The sequence below is a fragment of the Carassius auratus genome, unplaced genomic scaffold (genome assembly GCF_003368295.1).
Source record: "Carassius auratus strain Wakin unplaced genomic scaffold, ASM336829v1 scaf_tig00012911, whole genome shotgun sequence".
Lineage (NCBI taxonomy): Eukaryota > Metazoa > Chordata > Actinopteri > Cypriniformes > Cyprinidae > Carassius > Carassius auratus.
This window is the reverse complement of record NW_020524344.1, coordinates 33,192-48,283: the sequence shown is the minus strand read 5'-3', so window position 1 is coordinate 48,283 and position 15,092 is coordinate 33,192. Positions and strand designations below refer to the sequence as shown.

At 33.3% G+C, this 15,092-nt stretch overlaps 1 pseudogene; it reads left to right on the top strand.

Annotated features, from left to right (window-relative positions):
• Positions 1-4,487: 4,487 nt before the first annotated feature.
• LOC113073813 (semaphorin-6B-like) overlaps positions 4,488-15,092 on the top strand; it is a 40,996-nt pseudogene continuing 30,391 nt past the window's right edge.

Below are 15,092 nucleotides of genomic sequence, written 5' to 3'. Positions count from 1 at the left end.
AAATGCATATTATAAGACATTGAAAGTGTTTTTTGACCTTGCATGCATTTCAACCTCTTGTTTGGAACTCCCAAAACCAAAATATGAACCTTTCATTACCCAAAAGCAATTTATGAAATACATTATACATGTATTTTACTGTCAATTTTGATCGATTTAATGCATCCTTGCTGAAAAATAAAACCTGGTCAAAGTAACCTGACAATTAACCACAAAACACATAATATAAGAACGGTCCCTCTATATAAATACAGTGAATATATATATATATATAGAGAGAGAGAGAGAGAGAGAGAGAGAGAGAGAGAGAGAAGAGTAAACGCATATAAACGGTCAACATACTCTACTATGGAAGTATGTAAACTGGTCAAAGTAGCCTGACAGTGAACCACAAAACACATAATATAAGAACGGTCCCTTTATATTATGTGTTTTGTGGTTCACTGTCGGGTTACTGTGACCAGGTGCAGTGAATTTTAAGGCACTTGTGGGTTAGACTTTTGTGGACAATAGTCTCGGCCTCAATGACATTCCAGTAATTGTTTAAATGTTTTGGACGTGCTTCTGTGAGGGATTTCCATCCGCTGTGTCTCTGACTGCTGTTTAAAGCATTTCATTTTAACGGCTGTTAGCACCATCAGCCTGCCAACAAAGACTTGGACGGCTCCTGTGTTATTCAGGCCTCGTTGCTTGAGTGTGTGAGAGAGGAAGGAAGTGAGAGAGTTTGTGAGGTGTGTGTGTTCCATTAATAAGGAACAATTGAGGTGGTATCACTGCCTATTAGGTTTAATTTAGAGCTATCACAAAACGTAATGTGTCTGTGGCTTGGTCACGACCCCCTTAAACCAAATTACAGACCAGTTCTGTACTAGAGATGTCTTTTCTGTTGTAAAAACCCCACGGGAGGATACCTATACTGACCTCTGACCTTTCCTTCGGGCAAAAGGGTTCAAGCTTGAGTGGGACAGGGGGATGAAGGAGATTAAAGAGAGAGAGAGAGCAGTTCTGAAGGCTCTAGACAATGAATGGTTTCTTTATGAAGCATTCAGAAGCTCTGTGTGCCCACCAGTACTTTTGTCCTTTTAGTGCCCCTTATAAACAGCCTGGAAACACACACGCACACACACTAATACACACACCATTTTGTTCAATATGATTTTTTTGTTTCTCAACTTAAAGGGGTCGTAACATGGAAAACAGATTTCCTGGCACTTTTGGAATAAAATAGTTTGTTGTACCATTCAAAAGTTTGGGGTCTGTAAGGTTTTCTTTACAAAAACACATATATGCACATTTTAATTTTTGAGTGGATTGATTTCTGAATTCTGTCTGATTTCTTAGAAAAGAAACTTCACTACAACAAGCTGTGTGCATGATTTAAGGCAACATTCATGACCGTAGCACAAACGATGCACAAACAATGCTGAAGTTTACTACCTAGGGGTTGGTGATTTGTTCGGACCCCTAACCTCAAGTGTAAGTAAATGCAGTAATTGTGATATTTGTCCTGCAAGTGGCACTGTATATAAAACTTATAAGATGTGGCCTATGTAAAGCAGTGTTTTTGACAATGTTCTTCATTTTATGTGTGTGGTAGATAAACATTGTGTGCGCTGTGCTAATGGACTAATAGAGTCGCTCGTCTCTCTCTAATGCCATTGAGATTCATTTCTGCCTTATGAATTTAAACCCTCAAAAGGCCACTATTCATTTCAAAACCAAAGGCATCTAGAGTTCTTTCAATTAGTTTTTCCATCTCTTTTATTTCCGTCATCCTGAGGGATGTCTTAATTACATTATTCATTGTTTCATCTCATTTAAGTGGTAATGCGTGTATTGTTGGGGACACGTTGAAAGCAGAAGAAGGGATGATAGAGAAAGTTCTCAAACAAATCCTCTGAGGCAAAACAATCTCCATCTCTGTAATTAAAACACTTCTGAATTTTAGGTTTTTAATGATGAAAATCATCATTATAATTTTTTTTAAACATATATATATATATATATATATATATATATATATATATATATACTGTTTTACACAATGAACTGAAAACTGCAAACTCAAATCTGATTGGCTGGCTTTTCGGTTTGAGGCATACTTGAAAGCAACTGTATATTCTGTATTGTTTATGTTGTTGAAATGACCATTCAGGAGTTTTTTAAATGCTTTTATTCACCAAGGACCAGGGCATTATGGGAAACTAAAACAAAACAAACAAACAAACAAAAGTTACTTGAAATAAAGAAAACTTTAACTGAGATTATACAAACGGGAAAAATGAAAACGGGAAATTGAAAAAGAGTAAAAAGTGTTTTCAGCATTGATAATAATAAGAGGTACTTCTTGACAGGAAATCAGCATATTCAAATGATTTCTGAAGGGACATGTGACACTGAAGACTGGAGTAATGATGCTGAAAATACAGAAATAAATTACATTTCAAAATATATTCAAAGAGAAAGCAGTTGTTTTGAATTAGAATAATATTTCACAATATTACAGTTTTGAATTGTATTTGTATTTGTAATGAAATCAGTACAGCCTTGGTGAGCATAAACACTTAAATCTTTTGATTTGTATTATATTCTAAACACATATTCCATTGATTTCTTCTGTGTTGATTTCAAATGGACTGGGATCTTTCTACACCCTCACCATGATTCTCATTGATATTCATCAACCACTAAAAAAATCAACTATATTTGCTTTATACCAATAGTTATGAGTATGGCTGTGTGAGACTGTTCAGATTATGTGACGTATGTAGCTTGACCGCGATTCACCCTCCACGTCTCGTGTGTGTTTGTGTCAGTAATATACTGCAGTAGGGAGGCCTGACACACTCATAAATTACTCAATTACAGCAATCACGCAGAGCGACAAAAAGAAAAGGACAGATGAAAAAGGAGTGTGGAAAAGAAAAGAGCAGATGGTGGCATCATTCTGGTCCTCCTGCTAAAGCCACCGACCACTCCTTCCTCCACACACTCAATGAAAAAGTTGCTGAAGATGAATTGCGGTGTGTGTGTGTGTGTGTGGGCTCGGGTCTCTTCAGTAATTGAGGGTTGTCTGTGAAAGAGAAGCCCTCACGACTCTCATCTGGTTTCCATCTGATTGGCGGAGATGAAAGCTTTTGTTAAACAGTTTTATGCCCCACTTACACTCACTCGTATAGACAGACGGTTTCCTCACACCTGTTAAAAGTCTGTTTTGCTTTACAGACAGGTATTGTGGGTTTTGGAAGCAGTCTGTTACTCATAAAGTGCCTAATAAATGTCAAATGTTAAGTAATAAACCGCTTCTGTTTTGCCTCACTCTCATGTGGAGTCGTCTGTGCAGATTGTTTCATTTTCATATGAAGTCATTGAAGGCATGAGGCATGTCGAACACTCAATACTTCTTTGTATCATTAAACATTTTTGCCTTTATATTTTCAGAGACTGTTTGTTATATGTTTTGCCCTAAAACCTGATATGCTGCCTACCTAGGCAACGTTTTAGGCATAATATTGGTGTGTTTTTTACACGAAGGTTGTTTTAACAATAAACTGGAAACTTATGCTACACATTTTCTGGCCATAATCAATGTTCAATTCATTTTTTCAGGACAAAACATGAAATATAGAGGGTCTTAGTGTGATTTGAAATTAAATAAATACATAAATGACTAAATAAATGAGTTAAAAAAATCCTAATATCATTACTGTTTTCAATATAATAAAATATTCATTCATTCATTCATTCATTCATTCATGCATTCATTCAATCATTTATTTATTGTGATTTTTGAGATATTAGTTCTTAAAGTGTATGAGCTACAGTAGAAAATAAGTTGATCTAATAAGGGCTTTGGACAAGCTCAGTTAGCAAAATTTTTATCCAAATGGTATTATCTGAATGCTGTATATATATTTACACTATACATAAACTAAACATATTTTGTTTTTATTAATATTTTTAATTATTTTATTTTATTTTGTCTTGCTAAATACTGTTTTACCATTTAGATTTAATTCATTTTAAATTTAAATTTACATTTTTAAATTTTATTTATTTATTTTATTTCCAGTTAGTAATTTTAATGCTCCAACCAAGATGGCTGACAGAGGAAAATGTTGATTATATATTTCTATTATAAAATTATATATTTATAAATTTAGGATAATGTTAAATATCTCTTATTCAATACTAAAGCTAAATTATTTATATGGACATTTTTCAATTTGAAATACACAGCTGAATGCAATATTTATGTTTTGCATTGCAATTTTTTTTAGCTTAGCATCAGTTCTCTCATGCTTTCATGTGACAAAGGTTTTTTGTGGAACTTCTGTCCATTAATAGCATTTCAAATTAATCATTCATAAGGATTCATTGAAAGGGTGTTGTTTATTTTAAAATGTCAAAGCTCCTCATTAGCATTGTATTATGTTTTTTTCCACTGTTTTTATGATTTAACATCACTTCTCTATTCCTGCCTTCACAGCTCTGGTGTGTCGCTGCCATGGCGACCCTGACCCCCTGCTTCTTACGGATCTTTGCTGTCCTCCAATTGGCTGTCTGCTCGTTTCCAGAGGAACCTGGCCCTTTAATCTCTGCCCCTGCTGAGGGTAAGAACACGCCCCCTCACCAATTACAGTCTACCAGTTAAACAACCCAAGCAGGTTCTTTTTCAGTTAGACATGATAAATGCCACATTTAGGATCTTTCATTCACTTAGAGCATAACAGCACAATCAGCAACTACGATTTCTGCGTCATGAATTAGCTTTGAGAAAATCAGCGGAATTCCAAACTCTGCTAAGTTTCCATGATCATAAAATAGAAAACATTTTCTTCCTATTATTAAGTACATAATACATTATACATTATATATATATATATATATATATATATATATATATATATATACAGAAGAAATTATGTAATTTAGGTTTGGAATGACTTAAACTATAAGTAAGCTATAAAAGTAAGCTATATTTTCTTTTTTTAGTTGTACTGCCCCTTTAAATGTGGTAAAATCACTGTAATGCATACTTTCTTGTGGTTATGTTAAACAGGTTGTTCTTTTAAATGTACATATGGTTGACATGTGATGTGGACATGTCACACTGTTTGTAAATAGTTTCGCACATTAGCGTTTGTGAATGGATGAAATACACCATATGGCTGTGATCGTTTTAAAAGCCTTTTAACATAATTGTGTTAGAACAACTGACACAAAAACTGTGTGTGTGTGTACAAGCACCCGTATTCCCTATAGATCCCACAAAACAGAATCAGTGACATTGATGAACAACCACTCATGCATCTCTAATGATTCAGTAGAGACCAGGGGTTAAAGGTCATCCAGCACAATGTAGTTGGTGTTTATGTGGGTCACATTTTCTCCCCAGAAGGACAGTTAAACCTGAAATCACCTACACTGTGGGGTCCTGCCAATGTCTGCTCTCTATAAAGAAAACGGCTTAGTAGACATACTAAATAATGTCTTAATGAGAAAGAGGTAGAGGAAAGAAAATATCCTTCTCTCAGTGTAAAAACAACAGAAGTCAGTAAAGAACAAAATAAACATGGCGGGCTTGTGTGTGTGTGTGTGTGTGTGTGTGAATCAAAGTGAAATAATGTGACCTTTTAAAGGGTTTTCCACACTTAATTACTCTTTCCAAAGCGCAAAAACATTTAAACCCTTGTGAAATGTGTCCAAACAACTAGAGGCAAAGAACAGGCCAGCAACAACAACATCTCTATCCTTCTCTCCGTGTAACAGTGGAATTAATTAGTAGCAGAAACTGTAAGAAATTTCATTAGCTTTCACAATAAATCTGTGGGTGTCCTCAGGCTTCTCAGCCCTCAGACACAGAGTACAGATCCATCTGCGCTTGGAGGACACATTCTTGTTAGTTTTTTCCGTGGTAATCGGTTTTCTAATTGTGTTTAACCTCTTTCCACAGCATTTGGAAAGCAGTTTGCTGTTGCTGGCGACTATTTTCAACTGCATTTTATGCAGGAGTGTAATGGGGATGTAATATAAAACGTATCCGCTTTGCTTTGATGTGACAGGACACTGGACCAATAGTCTGACAGTCAGGGCAGGTTGCATTTGTTTTTAATAATATTTATATTTTATTTTAATTCGTAAAATGTTTTAAAGAGTTTTGATTTTACTTTCAGTTAAAAGAAACAATGCTGTGTGCGTTTATTCATTCATTCAAAAAGAAAAGGGGATATTTTACACGAATGCCCTTGTAATCTATTCAGTATAATGAAAGTAAATAATTTGAAAGTTCTAAAATGACAAAAAAAAGCACCAGGAAAGCATATCATATTAGTATGCAACATATGTAACTGGTCCATATGATATATTCATAATGTGAACAAATCTATTTTTCTATTTTTTACTTTTTTAATGAATCGTTTAAAGTTCACCTATTCTGGATTTTTGAAAAACATTTTTCATGCAGTACAAAACAGCTTTAAGTGAATAAAAACATCTTGCAAATCTTTAAATCTGAAAGTGCACCGTGTATTGTTTCTTAAAAGAAAGAGTCTACTCTGAATCATTGAAACGAATCGTTTTAAAATGAATCTCAAGCCGTTTCATGTTGAGGTCAACCTGAATCATTTGCATAGTGTCCGCCCACTTGATGCTCTTTTGCACTGGTCTGAATGAAAATGCAAATTCATTCTTTGCCACTAGGTGCTGCTTTTGGTGCGGTAAAAATATTGGTTTCCCGTTAACACTGTACACTCAGCAGCACTGCACTCACAAACGCTGCTTTATCGGGCGTTACAGGCAAGTCAAATGAAAATGAGACCAATCAGACCGATCACTGCAGATTAGTGTCTGGCAAAGAAGGGGTTTGGAAAAATTAATCATTGAGCAAATCGGTTGAGATTCGCTTAGCAAGTAAGCTTTAAAAAAATGCATATTATAGACAATGAAAGTGTTTATTGACCTTGCATGCATGTCCACCTCTTGTTTGGGACTCCCAAAATCAAAATATGAACCTTTCATTAACCATAATAGTCGCACTTTAATGTTTTTTTTTTTTTTTTTTTTTTATGAAAAAGGGTCTGAAAGTTTCATTAATGAATTGAACTAATGCAGTTCTTGAGTTCAGCTCACTGATTCAATTATTTAGTGGTTAACAGTTGACTGTAATGTATTGAGTAATGATGCGTATTCCTATTTCTCACAAAAACCTGTCGCATGATTTAGAATGTAGGACACAAGTTGTATAAACCAAGCTTATGATGCTTTTATGTTACCGTTGTGTCCTTTTTGATGCCTGAATCTTTATTGTCATTACTTTGAAAAGAGCATGCAGAATATTTTAGGAGAGATAAAGTCATACAGGTTTGGAACTACAAAAGGGTGAGTAAATATGACAGATTTGTTGAACTTCTGCTTTAAGACAGCTTGTTTTTGGGCTCTGCATGCAGAGGACAATGATGTGTGTACTTTTTTGTCTCTGAGGACTTCTGTCTCTCAGTGGTCCAGAAACTCAGTGTGAAAGGGGCATAACTCTTCTGGGAAAGTGATGGACACATTCCTGCCTGTGCTTTAGTCTCTTTTTCCTCCATCTATTCTTCATGTTTTGGCTCTTTTGTTTGGTTGTCACTGTCTTCTATCTCAACTAGTCATTTTTCCACATTTTGACTTTCCTCTCTTCTGAACCGTCTCTGTTTCTGTATTTGTCAGTGGTGAGACGATATCCAGTGTTTGTGGGCCGAGCGCATCACTCTTACACCCGTCAGGAGCCACTCTACATTCAGACCGTACTGAAAGTCAACCGTACACTCTACATCGGAGCCAGGTAACATCCAACTGCATTCACAACAATTCAACATGCACGCTTCACATCAGAAATATTTGTACATTATATTTTGCATATTGCACGTCTTTTCAGAGCAATCAAAATAAAAACTGTTGTGTTCATTTTGCATATTGCTGCACATACTGTACTAAGGAAGAAGTGAAAATTATTCTCTGTGGTAATCATTGTTATTAAAGTATGATATATATATACATTTTTAAGCTAGCAAAGCAATTTTTTTTATTAAAATAAAATTTTATCATTTTTAATTTTTAAATATTAAATAATATAATATTTTTTATATATAAATGGTTTATTTTATATTTGTCTTTTTCTAATTATTTTTGTCATTTTGTTACAGTATGTGCTTTGTCATTTTATTAGTATTTCTATTTCTATTATTATTATTTTATTATTTTATTTTTTATTTTTTCATAATTAGGTTTAATTAATTTTTATTTAATTTTTAATATTTTGTTCAGTTTGAGTTTTTGTTTATTTCCAGTGAATAATTTTAGTTCTTCAACTTGCCATGGCAAAATGTTCGATTTTTGTTTAGTTCTTCTTCTAATATTTTTAGATTTTATGATATGATATGTTTTTAATAATTATAATATTTATTGTAGTAATTAACAACATGTTAACTTCAGTGTTGCCCACTCTGTTCACACAGCAACTTCACTGTATTTGGTTTTACATTATGAATTAATGTGACATGAGTACTATAATATCCTCTCTGTTATTAAAACCTTTCTATTTCGCTACACCATCACGGTACCTAATTGGTCTTAAATGGAAATGACAGGTTACACAATGAGAACATTTCTTTATGTTTCAAAGCTCTGACATGAACACTCTGTTCTTCTAACTCAACAGACTCAGCAGTATAGCAGCATGTTCTTTCCACGCATTCAAAGTGTGCATGTGGATGTTTGAGGGGAAATCTGTGTCCAGTTTGAATGGTCTTACATTTATTTACATCTTTGAAATCCGTCACATAGACAGGTCTTCAAAGGATTTTGACTCCCGAGGGAGTGACATGTGGTCCTAGTTAAGCGGTGGTTGAAAGTTAAACCCCTGTTCGCTGACCTCTAACCATTACGCAGTCAAGCCACTTAAACACTTGCTTTCTCTGAAGCTGGGGAACAGATATGTGACCCTGGACCACAAAACCAGTCTTAAGTCGCTGGGGTATATTTTTAGCAATAGCCAAAGAACAATGGGTCAAAAATATTGATTTTTCTTTTAAGCCAAAAATCATTAGGATAATAAGTAAAGATAATGTTCCATGAAGATATTTTTAAAATTTCCTACCGTAAATATACCAAAACTTAATTTTTGATTAGTAATATGCATAGCTTAGAATTCATTTGGACAAATTAAAAGGTGATTTTCTCAGTATTTAGATTTTTTTGCACCCTCAGATTCCAGATTTTCAAATAGTTGTATCTCGGCCAAATAATAAATAACAAATAATAAAACATACATCAATGGAAAGATTATTTATTCAGCTTTCAAATGATATATAATTCTCAATTTCGAAAAAAAAATGACACTTAAGGTTTTGTGGTCCAGGGTCATATATATATATTCTATTTTACGTTTCCGAGCACTCCGAGCACATTGTGGAAAGTGTAAACTCTTATAAACCGGTTACTGACACCACAGAACTCTGAGGCTGACATCTCCAGAGCTGAGAACTCACATTAAGACTGCTCTCATAGACAGCTTGATGGATTTGTTTTATCAAAAGCCTTCAATGCTTCACTGTATTCCTGTAGGTGGTGAAATATATCTTCACAGACTTTCTGTCTTGTCTCAGTTTGTCACATGATTTGGGCTGTAATTTGATTTGCATGCTTCTAATATTCTCTATACTTTACTGACAGTGTTAAAATATTTGTATGTAGTCAGACAGTAAATCAGACATACTGAAACATAGAATTGTTGATAAATTATGGTAACTCTTTACAATTAGGTTTCATTTGTTAGCATTAACATGAACTATCTATGAGCAATATTTCTACAACATTTATTCATCTTAGTTAATATTATTTTTTACATTTACTAACAAATTTTAAAAAAATCTAGAGTTGTTTGTTAATGTTAGTTAATGCAGTTTGAACTAACCTGAACAAACAATGGAGCGTTTATTTTAACATTTCAGTTTTAGTAGGCTAATTTCAGCAATTACTTTATTTGAGTTCAGTTCAACATTTCTAATTTCTAAAATAAAAAGTAAAAAAAAATACTTTTGAGTCTAATTAAATTTTTTAATTTATATTTTATTTTCTAATAGTTTAAGAAAATAATTCTTCAAATTATTTAGATTGTTTGAAAATGTCTTAAATTAAGTGCATTTTTAAACACAATTAGTATTAGTATTTCTACTCAGTTTTTTAAAGCATAATCCTAATTTATTTTTGGTAGATTTTATGCTAAAAACCAAGAAACTGTCATAATAAACTGAATATATTTAATCAAATTCAGCCTAGGTGTTACAAGAAACGATATAGAAAGTCACTTTTACCAACAGCTATTACTCTATAATTATTATCAGATTAGATGATTTATTTTAGAATCTTATTTGTATATTGTATAATCATGATATAGTGTATAATCATGATATCCCTTCAAACAAAGGAGTGCTATATAAAATGTAGTATTTTATTCATGTATTTATTTATTATTGTGTGGTGAGCTCCGTTGTGACATTGGAATTTCCCTTTGGGATTAATCAAGTTAATCAAATCAAATTGTACATATATTTACTGATAACTCTACACAAATTCGCTTCTCCAGTCCAGTTTCATGGCCAAAATACTGATTGCATTTTTATTTTTTATTTATGTTTGTTGTGTGGTGCATACTCTGTAGTAGAAATAGTATATGATTTATGATTCGCCTTCTTAATGTTAAATTAAGGCCCATTTTTAATGTTACTGCTAATGCTGGTGTGTGTGTGTGTGTGTGTGTGTGTTGGTGCAGAGATGACCTTTATCGAGTGGAACTGGACCATGTATCTGGAGATGAAATGTTCTACAGCAAGGTGAGACCTTGTACCTCTCTCTCTCTCTCTCTCTCTCTCTCTCACACACACACATAATTGCATGTTTTCCCATAAATGTCGGTGATAATTGTACTCCTTTGCTGTTTTACAGAAAAGGACGTGGGAGTCCAATAAGAATGACATCCGCATCTGTAGAATGAAGGGCAAACATGAGGTGAGCGTTCAAATAACACAACGTTTTTTCGCATTTCACGGCCATTTTTAGAACCGTCTTAGCGAGGAAATTAATTCACAGCACTTTGAGTGATTTGCTATTGCCAAGCGCTTGATGTTTCAGACCTGTGGCAGAGCTGGAGACAGTCTCACACAAATAAATTCTCCTGGAGAGTAAATGTACGATATAAGGATTTGGCTTTTTCTGCTGGTTCACAAGGACATGTAACTCTAGCCTCTCGGCGGATGCTTTTAGCCTTATTACAGATGATTACTTACAGCCTTGGTTACTTATTGGATGTTATTGAGGGATGTTATTTAACTCTTACTAAAATTAGATTTACTTTCATACTGCCAGTTATCTTTTATGGCTCTCTTTGTGTTTTATCACATATAATTTCCCTACAGCTAATGTGTGTCTAATGTTAGACATGCTAGACTTATGTTAGCATTCAAACACTAATGCCATTCAAACTGTGTTTTTACAGTTACATTTATTCATTTAGCAAACACTTTTTTCAAGGGGCTTACAATAGAACAATAGAGCCAACAATATTCAAAGTATGCAATGACAACTGCATTTGAAATGCTTAGAAAATATTTTGGATTAATTCCACACATTCTTAACTTCTGTCCTTCATCAGGTGCAACATGCAAAAAAGCAGAACATAAGTGAACTGCTGCAGGAGCTGTCAGATCCAAATGTGCTTAATAAAAGCCAAAACTGTTTCAATTGTGATGCCAGTTAAACCAGTGATTCACACATAACCTGCTACAGCAAAAAGTACCAGACTATTGCCTTTCAGTAAAATTACATTTACCACCAGCTTTCCATGAACTGTATCAATATAGTAATTGCATTAAGGCAAAAATTCTACAAAAAGCCTCGTTAACTTTGCCTAATGAAATAAAATGCATAACTGGCATATTGATACAAAAGCACATGTAGACCCAGATTAATGTGCTAAAGATCATTTCAGAACTGTGGTTATTTTTAGATGCTACTGTATTTCTTGATCTAAGATGATTTTAAGAAGGTGAGTTGGCACTTTAGCAGTAAATGTGGCCTTTATTGCAAGAGATCTCAGTCGAGGGATGGATCATGTTAAGTCATTTGAACATGATTAATTGAAATAAAACTGAAACTATCTTCCCATAATTAGAAATACTTAAAAAAAAGCTGTTGTCAAGAAAATAGAAAGTTTAAAGAATCCCTGCTTTTTTTTTTTGTTCAAATAAATTTGCAGTCCACAAATCAAGACTTCAGTAATTATTAAAATGATTATAATTTTACATTCTAAAATATAATAAAATAAAATATTTTTTTACAGTAAAATATAAAAAAGTAATATTTCTTATTTTGATTTTGATTTAGTAATAATATTATTATTATTAATAATAATAATACATATATATATATAATAAATATACTATCTATCTATCCATCCATCCATCCATATATCTAGCTATAATTTTATAGTCATATTGATGGAGTATAATCCCAACATTGTGGCCTAATTGCACAACAAGCAGAGCAAACCAAGATTTTTTTGTTTAGTTTTTTGTTAAATAACATTTTAATTATCGCAATTGTATGTTTTCCCGATTAGTGATTAATATTCATTTTATAATATAATGCCACGAGTTCTGTATTTTTAAGACTGCATGAAGTAAAAAAATCTTGAACCTTTGAAAGCACATCTCGAGTCCCTCAAGTTCCATCTAGTTGATTTTGAAAATGTGTTTTTGTTTTCCCACATCCCTTGATCTGTCCTGCCCCAATAATTCTCCAGAAGTCTTTGTTCAATATTCTCTTTAACTTGAGCCGATTGGAGAGTTTGTGAAGCCCTGTTTTGTAAGCTGCAACCTCAGACTTGATTGTTTCTCTCTTTGATGTTTTTGTGATAAATCTGTTCTTATTCTTCAGTGCAGAGGCTAATTACCTTCTGCCTTCTGCCCACCTTCATAATGTAAGAGTCGCGCATTGCCACTATTTCACAAACCAGGCCGTTTTAATAGATGTGTATGACTGCAGGGAGAGAACTTCAAGAGACTGAGTGTCAAACCTGGACAAGGATTATTGTCTGGCAAGAGGGAGCTTACAAATGAGACCTGTCTGCCACCCACCCACATGTTCACACAAATCTGAGACATCAAACACACACCTGCGAATCTCTGCCTCCGGCAAGTTCTGCAACAGGCTCTCACACTCTCCTTGCGTTCTCTTTCTTGGTCTTTCTGTGCTGTTTTTGTTCATGATCGCTAATTACCTCATAAACTATAAACGGGTTTTCCACAGCAATCAAATCTAATTGTGTGAGATAGAAAGAATATTAGCATAGACGACCCAGAAATGAGTTCGTTTGAGACATATATCCAATTATCCGTCCTTCTGTAAGAGATCTGAGCGCACCCCTACACACACCACTGGTATCAGACCTAAAACTGAGACTGCTGGTCCATGAGCCGTTTTTTGCACTTCATCTGCTCTGGAATAAGATTAGATGGACTCTAGGAGTGCTGTCAGATGAAATGTGTTTGATCTGATGTAGCATGTTCCTGCAGTAATTGTGGTCTTGCTGCTTGATTTAAGCTGACATGATTTCATAATGAAGGTGGAAATTCAATATCCTTATTCTGACTCCTCACACTCACACACACACACACTTACTACAGTGAGGATCTGTAAAATAGCATTGTGCTCATGTGAAGAGAATTGTTTTTATTGAAATAAATCTGAAATAAAATAAATAAATATCATATATATATGTTAAATATATAAATTATACTTATATGAAATGTAGCCTTTGCAATTAATAGAAAAGTAATGAATTGAAGTACTAAAATTACTAAAAGGATAACTGAAATAAATACATTAAATAAAATTTTAATTATTTAAAAAGAAGCATTTAAAACTTACTTAACTCTTAATTAAAATTAAAACATGAATGAAAAACTCTTAAACTTGTACTTAAACATAACTTAAACAAAAATGACAGTTAACTGAAATGTAATGTGTTGAAGTACTAAAACATAAAATGAAAATGAAAATAAATAAATTTAATCTAAATAGAAATATTTTAAAAGTAAAACAGTGACAAAATAATATAACAGTAACAAAATTACGTAACTACTAAATTACTACTATACTTTTAGTAAATCAAAAAAATGAATACAAATGGCAAAATCATAAGGTATTACTAAAAAAAGTTTTACTTAACACTGAAACATGATGAAAAATATAGAACTATAAAAAAAGAAAACAAGAAATATTGCTATGCAATCAATTGAAATATAATACTTTAATAATTAAAGTACTAAAATTAGTAAACTGAAATAAATTAAATATAAATCACAAAATTACTGGAACTAACTAAATAAACAACTTAAAACTACAGTCATTGCATCACACATGTTTAATAATAGATAACACAATAACATCTTCAGAGGTGAATAAATGGATCATTTATAATTAATATGAATAAACAGGATTTGAATTGATGTCACTTGTGCTGCTTTGATTGGCTTTTATGAAGTGCAAGATAAACAGATTTCTACAGCAATAACACAGTGACTAACTACAAAAAGATGACATCTGCTGCCTGCGATACTCTTACATGGAGTATAGGAACGTGTGTGTGTGTGTGTGTGTGTGTGTGTGGTGTAATAGATACACTCACTTCCAGTATCTATTCTCTCTCTCAATGTGTTCCAATTGTCATTTTTATTGGCTTGAAGGGCATTGCAGGATGAGAACTCCATTTGTGGAGTCGTTCTGAATGAAAATGAGCAACAAGATCTCTTCATGAGCAATTCACTGAATATCTTTTTGTCCGACCCTGAAGAAAATGTTATTTCTCTGATATTGCTATTTTAGCTTTAGGCACTTGAGCAGGTTTGTCTCAGATGCTTCTTCTAAAATGTCTTAGGAGAAATAAAATAGGCACAGTGAGATAATCGTTGGGAGCTATAAAAATGCAGGAAAAAGTATGTGAACCCTTTGTTTTGTGAAAAGTATGTGAACCCTATATATAAAATTGTGAACTG